General features: G+C 38.6%; 1 protein-coding gene and 1 pseudogene across 1 annotated transcript in view; both read left to right on the forward strand.

The window, feature by feature from the left end:
• Sema3e (semaphorin 3E) overlaps positions 1 to 24,694 on the forward strand; it is a 249,688-nt gene that overhangs the window by 64,301 nt on the left and 160,693 nt on the right. The gene's annotated exons all lie outside the window — the stretch shown is intronic.
• LOC114688263 lies at positions 1,911 to 2,245 on the forward strand (annotated as a pseudogene).

Below are 24,694 nucleotides of genomic sequence, written 5' to 3' on the forward strand. Positions count from 1 at the left end.
AACATGTCCAAATTACCAGTAGATTAATTTACTGACTTTCAGTGAGATGTAGACAATCATGTTGATGCCACATTTCAGTTGAGACTATCATCATGATATTGTATGTCAGCTGACTTAGGTCTCATTCTCTACAAGGGAAATATGTTTGCCTCTAGCTGGAGAAAGGAGTATAGAAACTACAAAGATAATGGGAATCATTTAGAACACGGTCATTTCAGCTAATGAAGCACATATTTTATATTAATTATGGGAAACACCATGTCTTCTAATATGATCCTTGTTCTTAAGGTGCATTCAAGTGAGATAAATTAATCAGGGCAAAGCAACCCATCAATCTTTTTTAACTCTTTGACATAGAAAGAAAATCAAGGCTAAGGAGATTCACTCTGTACCCCTCAGACAAAGCATTTGACCGATGAAAAATACAAGAGAAATACCATTGCTTATTCACAAAATTTCAGACTGCATGTACTGTAGGGGAAGAATAATTTCTGTGCTTCAATCTAAGCAGTTTCCATTTACCTGCGTTGTTTTTTGATAAAAGCTCATCTTTATAAAGTATTCTTGCTCTGGAGATAGAAAAAACACGATGCACAAGAGTGGGGTTTCTTTCTTTTCACTTCTGTCATGGTAATTGCTCTTACATGAATGGATTTGGGATTGTTGACAGTCTATTAATTTTTATCATAAATAAAAATTTTAAACTATCCAGCACCTTATTTTCTACATGTTTTTTGAATGTTTGTGAATTTTTAGAGCAGTAAGAACTATCGGTTCAGCTCTGTGTAGATATTGGAGGCATTATTGTGTGCACATATCTGCGGCCGATGCCTGGGGATGTGTGGTTACTCTCGTGCCAGAGGTGATTAGATTTAATTATTTCTCTGTAGATTTATTATTATTAATAATATTATTTGTAAATTGACAGCTTAGATTTAAGATGACTGTTGAATTTTAAAGGGACATTATGGAATTTTACACTTAAACCTTAAATTGGTATTAAATGTTAAACAAAATAGTGATTCATTTTGACATTTTTATACATTTGTATATTGTAATGATTTCATTTAACCCCTACTACCCACCTATGTCTGTTGGTGGAGTTTTCCTGTCCTGACTGCCTGCTCCCAAATAACATACTGGGAGACTTGATTACTTATACATTCTCGGCCGATAGCTCGGGCTTATTACTACCTAACTCTTACTCTTAAATTAATCCATATTTCTTATCTATGCTTTGCCATGTGGCTCATGGCTTGTTACCTCATTTTCTGCATGTCCTGTTTCCTCTGTGTCTGGCTGGTATCTCCTCTGATTCTGCCCTTCTTCTCCCATCATTCTCCTAGTTTGGTTGTCCCACCCATAATTCCTGCCTGGCTACCAGGCGGTCAGCTTTTTATTAAACCAATCTGAGTGATAAATCTCCACAGTGTACAAAAGAATTATTCCACAGCATGTCTCTCTCTTCCCTACTGTTCATCTCTTTCCCTGCCTAGTCCCTTTCTACTTTTATACCTTTTCCCCATGTAGATTCCCCACCTGAGAGAAAGCATGCGCCACCTGAATTTCTCATTCTGGCTCATACACTTAACATGATGGTTTCTCTTGTTCCATTCATTTTCCTGTTGAATAAATCATGATGAATCATGTTTTCTTTATTCATGGGCACTTATGCTAATTGAGTAATGTAACTATTTTTAACATTTCAAATAAAAACCCAGTAGTCACTACTTTGGTCAAAAACTGAAAATGAATACATGATTTTAACAAAATTATGTCATTAAAAAGATCATATTTATGTCTTAATTTCTTACCAAAAGTCTCATAAGAATATGAGAATATATGAGAATATGAGAATATATTATAATTTAAGTATGCCTTTCTGGCGGTGACAACCTCCATAGGAGAACATGCATCTCACAAAGGATCTACTTCTCACAAAGGATCTACTTCATCCCTCTCCAGAAGAGGAAAAGAGGAAACACAAGAAAAAACACCTGGTGCTGAGCCCCATTTCCTACTTTATGGATATGAAATGCCCAGGATGCTGAAGATCACCATGGTCTTTAGCCATGCACAAACGGTAGTCTTGTGTGTCGGCTGCTCCACTGACCTCTGTCAGTCCACAGGCGAAAAGCAAGGCTGACAGAAGGATGCTCCTTCAGGAGGAAGTAGCACTGAAAAGCACCTGATTCAAGATGAGTGGGAAGCATCCCAATAAACACATTTTGGATATATAAAAGAAAAAAAATTAAATATGCAGAGGGGAACATTTTTATACTTTATAAGAATTTGAATTGAAAACCAGGAAAGTAAATATATGTTTAATTTAGATTTTAAGATTTTATTTTATCTATTTATTAATTTAAATAATATTCTATATATTAATGATAGTAAGCCAGCCAGCTATGTGGCTCAGCGGGTAAAGAAAATGCTATTAAGTCTGGTAACCTAAATTTTATCTCCTGGGACCCATATAAACTGAGAGAACTGACTCCTACAAATTGTCTTCTGACATCCACATGCATGCCTCCATATGCATAAATGTAATAACAAATGTATTTTAAAGATTAATTTAAAGTGTATTATTTATTTTAAATGTGTGTGTAGGAATGTTTTGCCTTCACTTATGTATGTGCACCACTTGTGTGCCTGATGCACAGGGAGGCCAGAAGAGAGTGCTGGGTCCCATTCATAGTTATAGATGATTGTGAGCCATCACATGGGGGCGAAGAACCAAACAGGTCCTCTGCAGGAGCAGCACGAGCCCTTGACTACAGAGCCATCTCTCCTGGTCCTTGATTTAATGTTTCTAATTACGTGCATGCATGTTTGTCTGTGTGTGGCATGCGGACATGGGTGCTGGTGTCTGTAGAGGCCAGAGGAGGGCATTAGATTCCATGGAGGTAAGTGTTAGCTGCCTCATGTGGGTGCTATGAACCAAATTCCAGCATGCTACAAGAGCAGGAGTTGCTCTTAATTGCCAAGTCATGTCTCCACCTCTGCAAATGTTTTCAAAATACTAATTTTGTTTGAAATGTAACATGAGTTGCCAAACGGTCTTTTAGTAAAAACCCTGAGCCAGATATTGGGGTGAAAGCTGAAAAATTGGAAAGACAGAACAAGCCACAGCCAACCTCACCTCCCAAACCCTCAGTCAATCTTGTTTCCATGAATCCTCAGACTGAAGCCTCTGAGTCCTCACCCCTGAGGGTCTCAGTTGAACTGCTGCTTAGTTCCTGTCTCGTCACACCTTATATACCGTTCTCCAGCCAGTCACGTGACTTCCTGGGATTAAAGGCATGTGTGCTTTCCAAGCAAAGGTGTGAGATCTCAAATGCTGGGATTAAAGGTGTGTGCCACCACTGCCTAGCTCTGTTCTCAGTGTGGCTTTGAACTCACAGAGAGAGATCCAGGAGGATCTCTGCCTCCTGAGTGATAGGATTAAAGGTGTGTGCCACCACTGTCTGGCTTCTATGTCTAATCTAGTGGCTGGTTCTGTCCTCTGATCCCCAGGTAAGTTTTATTGGTGTGCATAGTATATCACCACAGAAAAGGGAGAAACCAATTAATGCTAAACTTGAAAATCTTTGGATTCGCAAACCTTGAATACCCATGAAACTATTCTGTCACCTCCTGTATTTAAAAAGATAAAGTCTACTTGGTCTGTATGATAAGAAACTTAACTGTAGCAGAATTGTTAGAAGGTCTTATTAATAAAAATAAACCTGGAGCCAGGTATTGGGGTGAATGCTGGAAGATCAGAGAAGCAGAACAAGCCACAGCTGCCTCACCTCGCCAGTTCCTCAGCTGATCCTGTTACCTCAGACTGGAAGCCTCTGTGTCCTTATCCAGAATGAATCTCAGCTGAACTGCTGCTCCAAAGCCTGAAAGCTTAATCAGCTAAAAGCTTCTAGTTTCCGGTCCTCACGCCTACATACTTTTCTGCTTTCTGCCATCACTCCCTGGGATTAAAGGCTCACTTCTTGGAATTAAAGGCTTGTGTCACCATGCCTGGCTGTTTCCAGTATGGCCTTGAACTCACAGAGATCCAGAGGGATATCTGCATCTGGAATGCTAGGATGAAAAGTGTGAGTGCCACAATTTTCTAGCCTTTGTATCTAGTGGCTGTTTTGTCTCTGGCCCCAGATAAGTTTATTAGGGTGCACAATATTTTATAAAATGCTCTAAGTTTTGACCAAAATAATTCAAACTGTATTTGACTTACAGTTTCAGCCATGAGTTAGTAACAGAACTGATTAATTTTGTTACTTGTTTTGAAGTTAACAAAGCTCTCAAACTAATTCATTGATTGTAAGCTTTCACCATGCAGTTATTGATTACTTGCTGAGAACAGATGAGTCAACAAGCTCAGCTTCATTTATTAAAATGAAGAAAGCATGGAGCCAGCCTCGAGGAGAGTAAGTGGATGGAATTCAGTGTGTGTGTGTGTGTGTGTGTGTGTGTGTGTGTGTGTGAGTGTATCAGATTGCAACAGTATGTATGGGCTGTACTGGGAGACTAGAGGAGGTAGGAGAATGCACAAAGCAGGAAAAAGGATGAATTCCTCGTGAGTCAGAATGACTATAATTTAGTCAGAGATAGAAGCATTCCTGAAGGAATAATATGTACAAATTCATGTAGAGGTAAGACTTTTTCAAGGTCCAAATTCTTGCAGAGCCTTAGTACACATGCATTGCTCACTCTGAGTCATAATATTTTTTTTTTTTTGAGACAGGGTTTCTCTATGTAGCTTTGTGCCTTTCCTGGGACTCACTTGGTAGCCCAGGCTGGCCTCGAACTCACAGAGATCCGCCTGGCTCTGCCTCCCGAGTGCTGGGATTAAAGGCGTGCGCCACCACCACTCGGCTTGAGTCATAATATTTTATGTACAATGAAAAGGCATCTGATAAGTAAAAAACAGTATTTTAATATTACAAGCGATGTGCATATGCACATACATGTGTATGTGTGTAACAGTGACCATATCAGGGTTTTTAGATCCTAATATTTGCTTGAATGAATGCAATATAAATTCTCGGAAATTTCACACAACCTATTTATACAAAACAGTGGATCTCTAGTAGATACAGCTTTGTCCTCAGAGAGATGCTTGGTACTGTATACAGACATTTGTGGGTTCACAACTGAATGCTTGCTTCTAGAATGAGGAACAGAGTCAGACATCCTGCCAGTGTCTGACAATGTGTAAAACACTCACGCCAAAAACATTGCCCAGCCCAATGAATATATCAGTAGTGTTGAAATGAGAAAGCCTGCTATGAAATTACTGAGGAATATGTCTTATAAAACACCTGGACATTTATTATTCATACTTGCAAATATCTTCTATGTATCATAATTATTTATGTTCCTGTGCATCTGTTTCAGTCTAAGAGCTAGCCTCTTTTCTGTGAGTCCTCTACCTGTATGCTCCTCATCTTATCTCTATTCAAAAGTTCTCATTAGGCAGGATTTATGTTTTTCATTCTTACAGCTGTTGCTTGCATTACACTTTAATAAAGAAGTATAATCTATATGTTCTTCCCCTGTATGTCTTTATGATAGTCTGCTTGAGTTTTAAGATTCTCTCACACTGATGTAAATAGCCATATTTTGTTGTTTTTACTACTGTATATTACTGTATGAAGCAGGCCATATTAATTTTATAAAGCCGCAGACCTATTCTTTTGATGGACATCTGTGCTGGTTTCAGAAATTTCTGGGGCAAGGAACTTGATTTTTATCAATATATGCGCTTTTGTGTGTGACGTGGTGACATTGGGTTTTAAGTTCCGTAAGATTGCAAGTATCTGTGTATCTCTCTATGTGTCCTCTCTCTATGTTTCTCTTTCTCATCCTTTCTTTCTCTCTTTGAAGCAGATGCTTGCTGTGGCATCTTATGTAGGCCAGGCTGGCCTTGAACTTGTGATGTAGCTTAGGATGAACTGGAATTGCTGATTCTCCTGTCTATACTTCTCAAGTGCTATGATTGGAAGCGTGAATCACCACACGCAGCTCTTCTTTAGGGTATATACTTCCTAATAGAATTTCTAACCCATAGGGCATAAGAATGAATGTTATGAACAATATTTTTCCAAAGGTTATCCTCATTCTTAAGGCCACCTCTATGTATGTGTGAGTGTTCCCTTGGTTCATATATTCACTAACACTTTGAATGATCCGATTTCATTAGTTTTGCTAATTTGTTATGGCTCAGATAAAATCTCGCTGAGGTCTTAAGTATGTTTTTTTTCGAGGTTGTACATTTTTATAAGTTTATTCCCACCCATATGAATATTTTCATAGTAAAACTCGAGCCAAATTTCTTGTCTTTGACATTGGGATATTTGGATTTTATTATTGACTTATTATATTTCTTATATATTTACCAATTTTCTTGTGCAATGTCAAGGATTAATTATCCCAAGAATATCAGTGGTTCCTACTTCTCAGTTTCATCAGAGACCTTTAATGAATGAATAAGTTCTCTGATGAATGTATCATACAAAAATATATTCAATCATAGAATGAGATATCCATTCTGTTTGTTATTCTTTGATTTAAAATGCATGCATACAAAATACCTTTTAAAGGTCATGTGTCTCCTTAATAAATAAATAGAATATCTCTCATTCTATGACTGCTACCTGTATGCTTCTCACATAATTTCTTCTTTAAACTTAGAATATATTATGATGTGTACTTGTGGCAAACAATTGTTTAAGCAATTTAAACAATGAACACGGTGAAGAGACTAACAACTCTGATGTCTCCAACATGGTGAGAGGTCTAATTCCTTTTCCATATGTAAGCACCCCATTAATGTTTGTTAGATACCCAAAATGTACACAGAGATCAGAAAATTCACCTACTGGAACTGAAAAAAATAACAAAATAGTTTGATCAGATCTTTAAATCAGGGGTGTTGATTCACACAAAGTATTACATGTCATATTCAATTGTGAATATAGGTGCTACCATTTCTCCAATTTATAGGTGACCTTCAGAGTCAGTCCCATGTGTGTTTAATATTACCAGGAGCTAGATAAACGGAGACGGTTGATTTCCTTGGCAATGAATGTTTCTTTAACATATTTTCTGTGGAATGATTTGTGTAACCTCAAACAATGTAAATAAAACTGTGGTCTTTACTTTGCAAAACTAATGGACTAGGGTAAATACACTGCAGAGTAGGGAGAGGGTGCTCAGACATGCCAATGTTAATAACATAGATGGTTGAGGTTGTTTGATTTAAACTAGGATACCCTTGATTCTGAAAATGAAAATGGCTAAACATGATTATTTACAATTCAGAGTTGAACTGAAATTGGCAAGCCAGTGAATACATAGCAGAAATGGAGTCAGGAAGGATAACTTTCTTCTAATGTTCCCATGATGATCACATTCTGGGAAATAAGTGATCATCACTCATGTTTCTGGCATTGGTGCTGAAGACAAGACCTTGTGAAGTATTTGTCTGGGGTCTAAAATAAAATGGATAAGGGAGGACTGGTCATTTAAAAACACTATTTTACCTTTGGTATTGTGGCCACAGCTCATGGATTTGGGTGTAAAGAAAGAGGAGCAGTACATACAGAAGATAAAACTTCGACGTAAACTGGAGGAAAGGTTAACAAGAGCAGAACTTCCCCTCTTTTCAGTAATAAAAAAAATATCCAACGATGAAAATGAAATGATTTGAACACTCATACTTTTATGTCGAGGAAATTATGTGTTGACACACTTAAAAGAGGGGAAATATTTTGGTGCATTTAATTATCAAACTAATAAGTAGTGAAGATTCCAATTCAGAGTTCTCTGCCAGCTGATACCCTTGACTCTTAGCTGTAGCCTTATAGTATAAAACAGCATCATCACAGTATTTATAGAAAGTGAGAGTTGCCTTAGTTTGTTGAGGCATTAAATAAGATTAAATGTTAAAACATAAATAAAGCCACTTGAAAAAGTAAAATTCTTAAATATGATTATTTATGATTCAGTGCTAAGCTGAAATTTGCAAGACAGTGCATGCATAGAAGAAAAGTAGGGATGAGAAATGTTAGAATATTGGTGTGAATGTTTCCATCTGACTTCCATATGAATTTTTATTGTGTGACAAAAGATAAATTCCAATATAAAAATTTTGTCTTAGACTGTAAAAAAAATCTATTAAATTGAGATATTAATATGTTTCTTACTTGCCAATTCTGAAGAGGTCCAGACTTTCTAGGAGGCACACACTATGTTAGCAGTTCCCTGACAGAAGCAAACCCTCTTCCTGTGTCTATTTCCAATCCTGTTGTGATACAGAAGGAGAGAGGTAAGAATCAAACTTGTGGTTGAGCCACAACAATAGGATAAAGTAGGTCAAGGCCTTGAGGCATAAGCAAGTAATGGGGAGTATCACCCTTATCATTTCTTGCTCTGGGAATGTGAGCTGGGTTCTATACTCAGAAAACAGTGGATATTCTAGGTAGGGACATTGTCCCAGTGCATGTGGGTACAATGCATCAGTGCCTATGGCACCAGGGGCTACAATTCTCAGCTTTAGTAAGAACCCAAGTGCCCAAGGTTGGTGGGCACCAGAGGGTAATAGCCTTATAGGGTAGTATGCATATTTGAGGTCACAAACATATTAGAAGTGGCCAGATGAACCTAGGACCAGAGATCACAGCTCAGAACCAGAGATCAAAGGATCTTTTCACTACCTAGAAGTATAGATGTGAAAGACTTAGAGACTTTCTCAAGACTGTCTATCAGGAGAACAGGAGAACGTGTCTGAATAATCCACCAGGTGAAAACTCCACCTTCTTTAATAGAGTCTTAGTCATAAATTGATGTAAATGTGTTTGACTTCTTATGAAAAGATAAGTCTTAGATAATAATAAATTATACATGTTTATAAGTTAAAGTCCTTTTTTCCCCAATGAAGTCAAGTCTAAAGTGGAGAAAACAAAGTCATTACATATTTTCATCCACCTAAAAATTACAGCATCCATATGAGCGATAGTTGTGATCTAGTTCATCTCAATTCTGTTTCTCTGAACACTCTTCCATGTTGCAGTGAGAATGGAGAGAGGAAAGGCCTGGGGACAGACAGTGCTATAACTAAGTAAAGAAAGATTGATCCAGGAACAAAGACAGGAGAAGGTGAGACTACAGCCCTGCTCTGTGAGCCATGCTGGAGCCACATACGGAAGGGATACTCTACAGAGGGCAGCAAAGTTCAATCCCCTAATCTGGCTGCTTCCTCCAGACTGAGAAATGCTACCAATTCCTCATTCCTCTGTAGTTTATTTTCTGTTGAAAGATTGATGATTACTTTAGCATCCGAGTGGGTGGACTTTTTCATATGTCTGCTGCAGTAAGCCTACTGGAGTCTGGCAGCTTGCCTCACCTGGCAGCTAAGAGGCAGGATATACCCTACTGAAACTCTGTGGGTGGAAGAAAATTTGCCTTGGCCCGTGTTTGCCTTAGAGAAACCCACTAACCACCATTTCTAGCAGCAACCAAGAAGTTTTGGCAAGCAGCCAATTTCCAAAGGTTAAATATAAATCTTTAAATATGATTTGATAAGAATATAATACCATGCATTCTTCATTTGGGGAGCATTTAAAACAACACGAGTCTGATCTTAGCAGACCAGGCCAACTTTTGTACCATAAGTTGCCTTCCTTATTTAGGCCACAGATGACGACTCTACTGTGAAGATGAAAATTCATATACTAATTAGAGCTAATGGCATTGCTGCATAAAGTGTAGACTTTGTTAAAATGCTAACAGCAGTTTGGCATGCTGGATCAGAAATAAGGAAACATAGATCAATGGTTGTGCTGATGGCATCTCTCAGAGTGGGACTTTATGTTGTACATGAAGGTGAATGAGGCACATTTCTAGTAACTGTGACTGTCTAATCATTAATTACGTAGTAACTGGCAATAGACTAATAATTATAAAATGTTTAATTTTAATGTTTATTAGAATTCAGAATTCTTATAAGATTATTTGGACCCAGTTAATGTTTTTAGGTTTTTCAATCATTGGTGTACACACACACACACACACACACACACACACACACACACACAGGCAATTGAGCTGCCCATATCTTCCAGTTTGTTGTTATTCTTCTGAGATGAAGCATTATGTTTGCTTCTTGCTTCTTCAATTAATTTTACCACTCACTTTTTAAAAAAGCAACTCTGGTGTCATCAAAGAACATTGGCCTAGACTTTATAACAGATTTTTACCTGTTATTCATGGTGACTCCCATGCAAACAAGCTGTCTCTCTATTGATATATAACATAAATATACTAAATCCAGCAAGATCTGGAAATTATGTTTCCTATTAATGCACTTATGGTTCTCATTTCTTCAGTTGTTAGGATAGAGAATGTCTTCATCAACCTGAGTATCTATGAACTTAGAAAACAAAGTTAAGCACTGAATTTTTTTTCATCAATTACTATTTGTTCAAGTCAAAGAGTTATTGAATCTCGATTTTTCAAAAAGGAGTGACTAGAGCTGGAACAACAGCTTGGTGGTTAAGCTGTACTTCAGAGAATCTGGGTTCAATTCACGGGAACTGCGTGGTGGCTTGTAACTTCCTGTAACTCCTCTCCCAGGGAATCTGGCCTCCATGGGGGCACTAGGCATACATGCATGTGGTGAACATAAATAAATGCAGGCAAAACACACATACGTATAAAATAAAATGAAATAATTAATTAAAAAGAGCAACCAATCATCTAAGGTGCCATGAAACTCAGATAAGACACAGGTACTGTAAAACTATGCCATGCAAATCCTTCCATTTAAGTGTTACTAAAGACAACTAGAAGGCTTAGATTGAGGGCATCTTACGTTATCATCTCAGCTCTGCTGTGTATTAGCAGTATGTCTTTGGTGAAACGAGTGAAATCCTGTGTCAGTTTCCCTTAAAAACAGAATCTACAAGGTTGAGTTGGTCCTGGCATTAGTGAGGCAACACATAAAGAATACTTAGAAAGAAGTGCGTGTATTGATGCATACAGATTTAATACCTGACATTTGTTATGTTATCTGGGGTTCAGAGCACTGTACAGGGGACGTTTTCTCTTTCATCATTGACGCTTTCACACCTTCCCAAGTGGAACAATCTTCCACAAATCCCACAGGTAAATAGTAATCAGCCTGGAGTTTAGAGATGATTATTATTTATGTGTGCAGCTGTTCAAATGAGGAATTAACATGGCTTCTAAGTGATACCATTATTTGATATAATATACACTGGATTTGTTCAAGCACTATGATTTTCAATTATCTTCAATTAAGGTTTTAAATAAATGGCGCAGGACGGAAACAATACGAAGAATTTACAGATCCTTCTTAAGCATGTTTTAACCTTCCTGTCATTAAAAGCCCATAAAGAGTTACTATTTTCTACAAGGCAATTATGCAGATGTCTGTTTCTAAGATGTCTTATGAAATCACAGGAAATAATTTAATTGGCACTTTACAACGATTTTGGTTAATGTCTTCATTCTAAATGAACCTGCTCTATGAAGTAGAAAAGCGAAAGTAACAATTGAAATGGATTTTAGGGTGAAAGATTAAATAGAACGTATAATGAACAAGGAATTTTTGACCTAAGTAAAGTTTAAGGGTGACAGTAAGGGGATCAAGAACACATTTCCCCTGGCTTGTCCAGGAGCCACTCTGAATGGGAGGTTTGATCGTGTTTCCTCTTTGCCCTACACCTAACACAATGGTGTTCTCAGTTCTGAAGGCAGCGTTCCCAGTACATCATTTTATAGGCATGCAGAACAAGGAAAACAGTTATTCATCTGCCCAATTTCCCCACCTCGTTTTGTCTGTGCCATTCTCTTTGGGCCAGCAGGGATTCACTTTACTGTTTTAGTTACAGAAGAGCTGCCTTAGCTTGTTGGTTCTACAAGCATTTTTACAAGCATATATCACCTTTAACTCCACCACCCATTAAATCACAAACTTCTCATTAAAAAGGAGCTTGTTAAGATGATATGAGCTGGAACTTTACCATTTTACCATATTGAGAAGCCAAAAATGGAGTCTGGACACATCACAACAGGCCCCACAGAATCACAGTAGAGATATTTAAGTGCTTGTAACTTTTAAATACATTTGCCCCTTTCAATTATGTATCACAGAGAAAACTTTAAATTTTATGCCATTGATACTTTTGGCATAATATGTCACATATGTTAGAGTATGAATGAAATGATTTTTTTTTCTTTCTTTAAAGTAAGATTGACTGGTTTACATTTTTTGGTATTTGTTAAAGCATTTTTATTTTGTGATTTGTGTGTGTGTGTGTGTGTGTGTGTGTGTGTGTGTGTGTGTGTGTGTATGTGTGCGTTCCATAGCATGCATGTAGAGGTAGAAGGAGTTCACTTTTTCCAGAATGTAGGTGTCAGGGATCAACCTAAATTTGCCAGGCATGGTAGCAAGTTGTATTTGCCCTCTGATCCATCTCGCTAGTATCCTGGACCCTTTTTGACTGACTCATTCAAGTATCTTTACATTTGTTTGGGTCAGTTAGCTACACATCAAATTCAATTCATTCAGTTATTGCTGTTGGTGAAATAATGTTAACAATGGAAACTACTTATTGAACATGTACTATATGCAAATAAATTATAAATTGTATAAGCCTTATAGGTTGGGATAAATAGAGAGCCATGTCAACACACAAGGTAATTTTCCCAAAGTCTTAAGATGAGTAACCTTTTTATTTCTGTTAAAAAAAATAGTCCAGACAGATTTAAAACATTGGATATTTTGAAAGAATAAGCCACAAAATTGTTTTTATTAAAATTTCCATTGTCTCTTACCATGTTTTAAATTTATAACTTAGTTTAAAAAATTTCCTATCTATTATGTACCAGCAGAAGTCTATATTGTAAACAGATACATAAAGCATCTAAACCTTATAATTTAGTAGTTTACAGTCTAGGGAGAGACATGTTTTTCAGCAGTTGGTAACTGCAATTTCTATAGGAAAAAGGCAAAGCTGGGCATGCACAGTGGTACACACATATAATCACAGCTTGGGAAATGAGAAAGCAGGAGAATCATAAGTTTCATTTCAGCCAGGGTTGTATGGGAATACACTGTCTCTGGAGCGAGAGAAGATAAAATTAAGACTATAATCCTTGACAGCAATAAAATTATTGTATCTTCCACTCGCTCTCTAGCGTGAATTGTTACGTCTTATTTTTAGTTTTGCTTTGGAAATGGTCCATTTTTCTCTATGCATTTACTTTGCCTATCCAACTATCCAAAATTATACAACAAAGACAATGATTTCTGTGTGCTTGCATTTTGAGGCTTTGTAAATATAAAATAGAGTTAACAGAGAAAACATAATATCTCAACAACTACTAACTCTCTAAACATCCTCAGGATTTTCTGTTGCTTCATCCCTAGCTGTCAGGGAGTCCCTCCAAAGGAGGATTTCAGGAGAGCTAACCCCTGCGGGGTGTGGCTGACTGCAGCAGAAAGCTGACTTGGCCAAGCTCTTCCAATCTGCTCTCTACAGAATCTACTCCCTCCCATTTTCTCCCCTAGGGGCCTCTTCTGCAGTCTGTTTTCCTGCAGTCCCCTCTAGGAGAGCTCTTTGGGGAAATGTTTCTTCCCTAGCTTAGAAGAAAATGCAAGCCACCTGTACTCTGCGTGGTTTTGGCACTCTCCGGATTTATGCCAGAGCGCAGCTGTCTCTTCTTCTTTCTCTGAGGAAACGGAAGGATGCCGGAAGTCACCAGTACAGACCTGGTGAAGAGAGGGCTGCTGGTGCTCCCTGACTGAGTGCAGTTGCTCTTCCCTTTGGAGTGTCTGCGCTCTTGCTCTCTTGATAAGGCAGCCTCCCATGCTCTGCTGTGATTCATTTGCTTAGTCACTCATCACTGGCCCCTGCTATATGGGACGGCTGGCTACTCTGCTGAATGCTGAAGACAAGACAAGGCATTTGATAGACATGGGCCCAGCTCCCCCCACCCACAGAAATGTTAATTACCACCCTCATGCCACTTCAAAGCCCTTCTGAGGAGCTGAGAAATGAGCCCAGTCCAGGCCCTTCAGCAAGAAACTCAAAGATATATCTAGAGTTCTGAAACTCTAGTACTTACTGTCTCTAAACCAGTGAAGTAATATCCACAATGTCTTTACCTATCTCCCCATGAGCAAATTAATCAGAAGTGTATATCAATTTCTTCTTATGGATTTGTTCATCTAAAAATAACTGGTTCTTCACTTAGAACATAGGCAACTCACCTCTTTCCCGTAGCTCTTACATTATATCCATTCTGTAGAAATTGAGCTTTGACCCATCCTTTCTTCCAAAAAAATAGTTGTTATATTTAAACAAAATCTCTATGCTTTAGGTGATTTGGTCTCCTAAAAGTTCACTAATGCCTTAATATAAAATTAAGTCTGTAGCTTTGGTAAATGTGGTTTGATTTCAGCAGAATTCTGTCTCTTTTGTCGTGTTCCCTAGGACATTGACTATCCTTCTGGTCCAATCTTCTGACGTCACCCTAAACTCCTTACACAGAGGTTTTTGGATGGTGCTAAACAGACTATGTTTGTATTTTACAATTTTGTTTTTAAGCTGAAAATTATCTGTGGAACAACCTTGAGAAATGTTATTTTAAGTAACAATTTCCTGTCCATTCTTAAATTACAGAGGCAGAATGTTTGATAGGACATCAGCAGATAGATTCATTTATTACAACAGTGTATTCTTTCTACTGATCTATATTGAATTAATAGAACATTCTTACTTTATACTTTTGAAATAAAGTAAGATAGAGTTTAAAGAAGAAATGTTGTTAAAATATGCTAGTCATATATATTCTTAGTGAGTTATCATAGTTTAATATACATATTGGCTTATTCTCAACCCAAAACCATTGGTGCTATTTAACTTTTCAAAAGAGAAAACCCCATAAAAATCAACAGTTGGTAGATGTGTTCATCCACTTTCCACTGCTGTCACTAATACATGACACACTCAATTTAAAAGGAGGAAAAGGTATTTGGAGTCACTGTTTCAGAGGTCTGCGGTGACCCGACTCTCTGGATTCGGAACCCGTTTGTACACAGAACACTGTGGGAGGGTTGTGTGGCAGGCAACACTCCGTAGTGTCGGTGGGAAACAGGGAAGGCTCCAGTGGTGCAGATACACTAGAGCACAGATTGGTTCTTTCTTTGAAATACGTGAAGATAAATGGAGCTTTAAACTTTTTCATAGATTTATTTATTTATTGTGTATATGTGTGTGGGTTTGCACACGCTGCTGGGAAGGTATGGAGGTCAAGGGACAACTTGCAGAAGTCCATTTTCTCTTTTTCCCAGGTGGGTACTGGGATTTAAACCCAGGTCATCAGGCTTGACAGCAGGCATCTTACCAATGAGCTGTCTCACTAGCCAGATATCTGAGATCTCAACTTTGATCTGTTTCCATTCATCAAGATGTGTGATTTCAGTCTTCCCTATGTTAGAAGCAGTGGAATGTCCAGTTGTGTATGTACTTAGGAGAATTCTATCCAGTGTTGATAAAATTTGCCTTAACCTCTGGATTTCAGAAAAGCTCTGCTTCCACTCGATTGTGTGTGTTGTCTAATAATAAAGCCGTGCTTCATCCTGCGTAAGAAACCTAAATTTTCTGAAGATACAGGAAACAGTGGTATCTGCTCACAGAGAAGAATGGAGAATCTTTTTCTATTTGTTTAGTAAATAGACTAGTGTGGTGAGTACTTTCTCCACCCAGCCATCACACCAAAGTCCTTGTAGATCAGAACTCTTTCACTAGACATAATCTTTATGTCAACACGCTACTGTTATGGCTTCAATATTTTTGGGACTCAGAATCTCCATGGTTGGCCTGGAACTTGCTTTGTAGATCAAGATGGACTTGAACTCACAAAAACCCTCTCCCTTGTTTGATTTGAATACTATTATCAAATGTGCACACTACAGTATCCGATGGTGTCTTGGATCTTGAATATCTCCCAGAGACACATTTTAGGAGCCTGTCAAAACCGTCCCTGGAACCACTGGGAAGGGCTTGAACCTTTAAGAGGCAAGGACTACAAAAGGAGTAAGGGGCATAGGAAGCCAATTCCCACTGTAAGGAGAGAAGAGGATCGTCATGGACTTGTCAACCGGAGATATCAAAGTATGTCAGACCACACGGCTCCAGAAGATATTCACTCACAAGAAAATAAAATTGTCTTTGATGTTATGGGAGATTCGTACAACTAAGAAAGAGCTCAGATATAGGGTAGTGAGAAGTACTCAGAAAATTAAACAAAGTAACATGGCAATTAGTCCAGAGTGGCAAATGTTATAAATAATTTTGTTCTTTTTTAAAATTAATTTCATTGTTTTTAGTTACTCATTTCTTTTTTGTTATTAAATTTGTTTTCTTTTTTAAAATTTTATAATTAATTTAATTTTACATATCAGCCATGGAATCCCCTTTCCTCCCCCCCCCAATCCATTGCCCTTTCCCACCTCCTCCAAGGCAAGGTCCCCCCTGGGGAGTCAGCGCAGCCTGGTAGATTCAGCTGAGGCAGGTCCAGTCCGCTCCTCTCTGCACCAAGGCTGAGCAAAATCTCTCAGCATAGGTCCTAGGTTCCAAAAAGTCAGCTCATGCACCAAAGACAGGTCCTGGTCCCACTGCCTGGGGGCCTCCTAAATAGTTCAAGCTAATCAACTGTCTCACTTATCCAGAGGGCCTAACACAGTTCCATGGGGGCTCCTCAGCCATTGGTTCACAGTTCATGTTTCCACTAGTTTGGCTATTTGTCCCTGTGCTTTTTCCAATCATGGTCTCAGTATCTCTTGCTCATATAATTCCTCCTCTCTCTCATCGATAGGAGTCCTGGAGCTCCACCTGGGGTTTGGCCATGGATCTCTGCATCTGCTTCCACCAGTCACTGGATGAGAGTTCTATCATGACAGTTAGGGTGTTCGGCCATCCGATCACCAGAATAGGTCAACTCAGGCACTCTCTCGACCATTGCCACTAGTCTATTGTGGAGGTATCATTGTGGATTTCTGGGGACCTCTCTAGCACTCTGCTTCTTCCTATTCCCATGGTGTCTTCACTTATCATGGTATCTCTTTTCTTGTTCTTCCACTCTGTTCCCAATCCAGATGGGACCTCCCGCTCCCCTAAGCTCTCTTCCCCCGGACCCTTGCTCTCAACTACCCACCTCACTCCCAGTTTGCTCATGTAGCTCTCATTCATTTCTCTGTCACTGGGTGATCCCTGTGTCTTCCTTAGGGTTCTCTTTACTAGGTAGCCTCCCTGGAGCTGTGAGTTGCAGTCTGGTTATCCTTTGCTTTATCTAGTATCCACTTATGAGTGAGTACACACCATGTTTTTCCTTCTGCCTAGCTATTTTTCAAAAGAAATATTGAAGAATTTTCTTGGATGTTTGACTATTTAAACCATGACAGGGATGTCCAAGTCAGCTGGGGCTAACTAGAATAAGATGTCATAATGGCTTATCTTAAATAGCAGAAATGTTTTTCACCATTCTGGAAGGTGGACTCCAAGATTCCCAAAAGGAGGAAAGTAGGAAGAGTTAGCTCTTTTCCTGTAGGGCTGGAGCCCCACCCTAACGATCATAATTACTTCCTATAATTCTTATCTCTTAATAGTCACATTGGGAATTAAAGAATAACCTTCATTAAGAGTGCGTGCGTGCGTGTGTGTGTGTGTGTGTGTGTGTGTGTGTGTGTGTGTGAAATATAAAACAACACAAATTCCCATGGCTTTGATCAACATCCTTCCTGCTGTTCGTTCTTCCTCCCTGTCCCTCTGTATTATCCTGTGAACCACGCTGGATTTTCTACTCCTTTTCATATCCACTGTATCCTGCTGTTCCCCTCTCTAGACCTTTCCTCTACTCCACATGGTCCTTTTTTACCTTCCTGTTTTCTGTCATTTACTTCAGGCTATATACTTACATCTAAACATCTAAAAAGTTGGAGCTCTGGACTGTGAAGAAGAAAGATAATGTGGCATTTGGCTTTATGGTTCTGGGTTACAAGATCAGTATAATGCTTTTTAGATCCATCCATTTACCTGTAGGTTTCTTGATTTCATTTTCTTTATGGCCCCATTGTCTACATGTACTACATTTTCATTATCAGTTTGTCAGCTGAAACCCATTCAGAATGCTTCTCTGTCCTCGCTCCTGTGAGTGCAGCATCAATGACATGGCTAGCAGGGCTCTGTGGAGTAGGATGTGAGTCTTCTGAGCACATGTCAAGGGTGATATTGCTGGGTCATGTGGTAGATTTATTTTTAGCTGAGAATTCTCCATTCTGATTTCCACAGGCTGCAGCAGTTTGCACAGCACCAACAGTGAATGGCTGTCCCTTTCATCATATCCTCATCAGCATTTGCTGTTGGGGGTTCATCTTCGCATGGTGGCTGGGTTAAGATAAAATCCCAAAGCTGCTTCCATTTGCATTTCCCGAATTGCTAAGGATGACAAACACTTTCTGAGAAATTTCTCTGCCATTTTTATTTCTTCCTTATGGAACTCTCTGTTGAGAATCATAGTTCGTTTTAAAAGTTTGGTTATTTGTATCTTTGATACCTTGTTTTTTGACTTTTTAATATAATCTGGACATTAATCATCTTTCAAATGTAAAGCTGGCAATGATTCTCACCCACTGTTGGAACTTCCTCTTCACTTACCTCTTTCATTTGCTTTATAGAAGATTTTGAGTGTTGTGCCGTCCCAGCTGTCAATAGGTGGTTCTAACTATCTCTGGGCAAATGGAGTCCTGTTCAGAAACTGCTTTCTGATACCTATATGATGTAGGGAACTGCCCATATTTTCTTCTAGCAATTTCAGCACTTTCCTTTTCATCTTGAAATCTTTGATCCATTTGGAGTTAATTTTTTGTGCAGGGAGATAGATTTGGATGTAATTTCAAAATATCCAGTTTTTCCAGCACCTTCAGCTGGAAATTCTTTCTTTTCTCCAGCGTGTGTTTTTGCATCTTTGTCAACTACTAGACAGTAATTGTCACACACATTTATTATTGGGTCTTCCATTATGTTCCATCGGTCAACAAGTTTGATTTTGTCCCAGTATCATCTGTTTTTTCTTGCTATAACTCTATAAGATGTCTTGAAATGTGGAGTTAGAATCGATTACCATTTGGGCTAAAGGGTGCTTTGCCTACCTGAGGTCATTTGTGATTACATATGAATTTTGTAATGTTTTGTTTTATTTCTGTGAAAAAATGTTGTGGAGTTTTTTTTGTTGATTTTGCTCTTTTGGGGACCCCACCACCCAGTTCCCAAATAAATCACTCACGGAGGCTTATTCTTAATTATGAAATACCCAGTCTTAGCTTAGCTTAGTTTCTAGTCAGCCTTTCTTAACTTAAAATTATCCCATCTACCTTTCTGCCTCTGGGCTTTTCTCCTTCTCTTACTTCTGTAAATTTTACTCTTACTCCATGGCTTCTGTGTAGCTGGTTGGCTGGCCCCTGAAGTCCTCCTTCTCTGGCTACTCCTTTCTATCTCTTCTCCCAGATTTCTCCTTCTATTTACTCTCTGCCTGCCAACCTGACCTGTTTCTTTCTCCTGCCTCACTATTGTTCATTCAGCTCTTTATTAGACCATCAGGTGTTTTAGATAGCCAAAGTAATACAGGTTCATGGAATTAAACAAATGCAACATAAACAAAAGTAACACACCTTAAAATAATATTCCACAACGGTTTTTGAATTGAGATTGCTTTTGGTAGAATAGTTGTTTTCACAATAGTAATTCAGTTTAGTCTATAGCAAGATGTAATACTGAGTAAAATAAAACATAAAGGTTTGATTGTTTTTTAAAAAAACAAACCCTATGAAGAAAATGTTATAGAAGTTACTTTTCTAGAATTCCTTATGAGAACATCAGTGCATAGATAGAGAGATCCTACAGTCATGGGACATCATTAAAAATGTTAGGAATTTATCCCCATTCTTCACTTTTATTTTGGCTTAATCTTCATAGTTTTTTATTTTAAAGTTTGTGATGAATTAAAAAAAAACTATCTCAATTTATCTGGGCTATTTTTTTCTTACATGGGGTGTATCAGTGACATGAAACTCATTTTTAGCTTATTTGCTTTATTGGGGTTAAGATATATTTGGACACAAATCACTATGATACTTTTCAAGAGCTTCACTAGAAAAGGTGCCATAAATGAAATATTTGCCCCAATATTCTACCTCCAGCAATTCATGGCAGACTTAAAACATGCATTGCTATCTATTACTCAAAACCTTCACATTTGGTGTTAATCACACAATAGTTCAGTTAACCCAGGACCCTCTTCTTGCAAACTAAAGTCATTTGATGTAATGACATTTACATATACATTCAATCTTTTAAGCAAGGATTCGGTTAAAAGTTGTTATTTCATCAATTTGTTGTAAAAAATCAAAGCTCTTGGTCCAAGTGATCAAAGCTTCATTTATATTTTTAGCAAACAATTCATCTTCTTTTTTACTATATACATTCATCAACATATATGAGAAATACCCGAGCAGGTACATTTGAAAGAATTACCCCATTTATCAAGCTGACTCCTTGGCTGCTTCACAAAAACAGCAGATTTTATCACTGGTGTATAGAGAGGCAAATTCAAATCAAATCCTGTGTGCCATTTGGGGACACATGATTAATGGGAACATACTTGGTTTTATTAATCTTCCTGAATCTTGACATCCAACTCTTTTCACATAATCTCTCATATTGAAAACCACCTTTATTTTCTGAATGTTTAATGTATATTTAATAAAAATGTAGGTTTGGAATTTTTCCTTGAATTTTTAAAATACACTTCTTATGAGACCTTTATTCCTATGTTAAATACATCTACCTGCCCTACTGCATATTATAAATTGCTATCTATTTCTCCAGCCTTTTATTAATAAAACCCTCCTGGCCAATCACATATTTAAATAATTATCTGGAGCTATGACCTCAAGCATATATTGTTGGCCACAGTTTCAGAATATGTAAAGCTATAATGAAGCTTTAAATTTTAATATCAGAATAGCAGTCATTTTAGTAGCCCTCACAAGGCCAGTGGCAAGTTCTTGAATGCAATTTTTGAAACAAACATAAACAGAGCCTAAATCACCATGAAAAGATGTAGTGTCAGCCATAATTATCTACAGTAGAACAATGTGATGGCTACCCAAATGGTGGGAATGTTTAGTGACTCTGCTAATGAGTGATTCACTGAAAAAATGCAAGTAGATTTTCCCCACTTTTAATTTAATGAGTTTATAGACATAGGTTCAGGCAGGGAATGATTGACCACCAATGCCATCTCTAAGAAAACAAATAGAAACCATCTCTAGGTAGATCCAATATGTCTGCTGGACATAGGCCCAAGTTATGAACTACTCAATGAGACTCAGGACTTGTCACAAATAGGAAAGAAGTCATGAATTTTAGGAGGTTCATATTTAAAATTACGAAAAGGCTAAGTTCACATTTTGTGGATTCACAGGGGGGTCAATTGCTGGAGCCTAGAAATGCCCAGAAACAAGTTATAACTGCATTGTTACTTAATGAGCTCCCTTGTCAGGGTTTCAGAACCCATGGGAAACTGCTGAACGGAACAGAACTCCACACCAATGAAGGGACACTTCATCATCACCCTAAGAACACCTGCCCCTGGTTTAGAATACCACTTGATGACTGGATCCTGTCTCCTGTGCAACCTTATTATCCTTATCCTTATCAACCTATTATTAAACCTGACCCTCCAAGTTGAAATCCTTCATTTAAACAAGGGCTAGACAATTTCTATAGAACCTAGTACTAAACAGCTTAGGCTTTGAGGCTACACAGTTGTTATACTTAACCGTGCCATCCTTTCAGGAAATGGATGATAGATCATACATTAGCAATCTACCCGACACCAGTACAGCTTTATTTACAAGAACAGGTTGAACACCTATTTCCATCACTTTATAGATTCCTGCTCTGGGCCAGTTGATTTACAAATTGTGACTATTTGGTGGTACATGTACAGTCTTCTATGACAGCCAGTATTTGGTTGTTTGTATTCTCAAATAGGTGCTTAATTTAATTACCACTACATCATTTTGAAAAGTTTCAGGATACACTAAACAGTAGACAGAAATAAAATGTATATAGATTGGAAATAAAAACATAAAATTATTGGAAGTTACAACATAGAAGACCACAATCCTCCAAATTGAAAGACAATCCCCTGAAATGTTTCTAGAATAACAGTACCCCATATAAACATTGCAGCTTGGATGGAAAAGAACCCTGGCATTAGGGAGCCAATGAATGCCACAAAGTTATTGTAAGCATAGCAGCTTGCAGCTCTGCTCCAGTGAAAGGTTTCCCCAATGCAAATGTAAGATTCTGCTCATGCAGGGGAGGGTTTCCCCCGTGAAGTTGTTAGAGCTCCTTAAAAGTGTTACAGCTCTGCTCCACTAGGAGAAAGTTTTCCCAGCAAAAGTGTTATGGTTCTGCTCTACTCCTCCTTGCTCCAGCTCTTAAGACAGATATTACAGCTGGACTCAGCTCAGGGGACAGTGTCGCATCACACAACAAACCTCACTGAAGAGATTTATTGGGAAGGAAGAATCCTGGAGGATGGCGCCTCAGGAGAGAAACAGCAGCAAACTGAACAGGGTACAGACCTTATATAGGGTTTCACTGTGGACGTGGTGGTGGGGGTGGAGCTTGCCAGGTGGCTTTGGATTGGTGGACGTTTGTGGTATGATTCTGGGGCAAGCTCAGGGATTGGTGGCCCTTCGTGCTCAGAGATCGGTGGGATTTTGAGCTCGGGGACCTCAGGGATTGGTGGGATTCTTTAGCCTGACTCTGGGGCAAGCTCAGGGATTGGTATGATTTCCAGCCCGGCCCTGGGGGTCAAGTCAGGATCAGGGTGTTTTTCCTTGGCCCTGGTCTCAGGTCTAGTCAGGGGCAGGGTGTTATTCACCTTACACCCAAAGCTACTTACAAACAGGAACCACTGGAGTGTTATCATCAATAAACAGTCACATAGCTGATCTAGTTGGCATTTAAAGAAGAAGAAAAATCAAATAGGATAGAAAACATCCTTGTACATAAGTAGACTGAGCAAGCACTGTTTTGTGAAACCTTGTTTTGAATTTTTATCACACACAAGTGTGCATACTGGTTGCTAAACTGAATCTATTTGCTGCTTCTGGGTGTGGTGTGAACAGGAGGAAGTTCTAAGTTACACACACACACACACACACACACACACACACACACACACACACACAGTCGCACACACAAACAGAGAGAGGAGGAGGAGAGGGAGAGGCTTGTCTTCCCATGCTATACAGCACAGAACAAAACTTGAGTTGCTAATGTAAGTGTGATAAAGGGCATCCCAGAGAAAAGAAGCCCTTCTAGAAAGGCCACTGTAGGTGTTGATGAGCTCTGACTGAGATCCACCTTAGAACCATAGCTTAAAACACAGCTGGGCAAATAGCCATGCCTGGTCCCCATCTACACAGCCCAGGCCAGCTAGCCAGGGCTCAGTAGTTTTTTATATCACCTCCTTTTCAGGTACTTAGTTCTCAAGTAGCTAGACTGGTAAAACCAAAGGAAGCCTGTGAAAAAACTTTCCCACGTAAAGAATCAGAACCTTGTTTGGGATATGAAAAATACCGAAAGCTCCATCTCACTGTCTTTTATCAGGAGCTCTGCGGCACTCAGTTCTATTTATTTCTTTTCTCAAGCTACATAGCCTGATCATCCCTTTCTGTATGTGTGGTGCAAAGATGCTTTAGGATAAGAATGGGTGGGATCCCTTTAGGTTGTAGCTACTGGACTGTATATGATTCCCTAAGGAAACTAGACGGATGAAGGAGAGAATATATGTAGGAATTGATTGTGCATGGCTCACTAAGATGCAACATTTGTGCTTTGGGGAAGGAGAAAGTGCAGACTTCTAGAGAATAAATGTGGAAGCTGTGGAAAAACTAATTATATACCTTGGAGATAAATACATGTGTGTGTGTGTGTGTGTGTGTGTGTGTGTGGTCCGCACATGCACACGTGTGCAGGGCTGCATTTTGAAACCCTGTTTCAAAACAGTCATATTATCTGTGTGCTAATAATCAGTTCCTAATACATGCAAGTCCCTCTTCTAAGAGTTAGATGCACTTGGTGTCTGCTCTCTTAAGTTCATACTCTTGTAGGGAAGAGAAATAGTAAATCACCATTCCATACACAGAGATTGTTGAATATTGCTTTCCACTGTTGTGTATCTGGATATTAATTGAATCTGACTGTTAAGAATATGAGGACGGCTCTTTATCTTCATTTATGTTTTCAAGTTCCAAGAAAATATGTCATCAATTTAACAAGAAAAATAGTCAAATGAAATGAAGACCATTAAACTCTGAAATGAGTTTTGTCCTCAAATATCTTAAATTTTTGCATTGATGTATCTCTGTCAGGCTTCCCTAATCTGTGCATGTTTTTACTGGGAAGAAATAGCAGACAGCAACATACACCAGCTTTCAAAACTCACATTCATTACACTGGTTGAGGGCCCAGAGCCACATGTCCCAGCTCTTGCAAATCCCTGGATGTAACAGTGGAATGCAAATATTTAG

This window comes from Peromyscus leucopus, chromosome 3 (assembly GCF_004664715.2).
Source record: "Peromyscus leucopus breed LL Stock chromosome 3, UCI_PerLeu_2.1, whole genome shotgun sequence".
NCBI lineage: Eukaryota > Metazoa > Chordata > Mammalia > Rodentia > Cricetidae > Peromyscus > Peromyscus leucopus.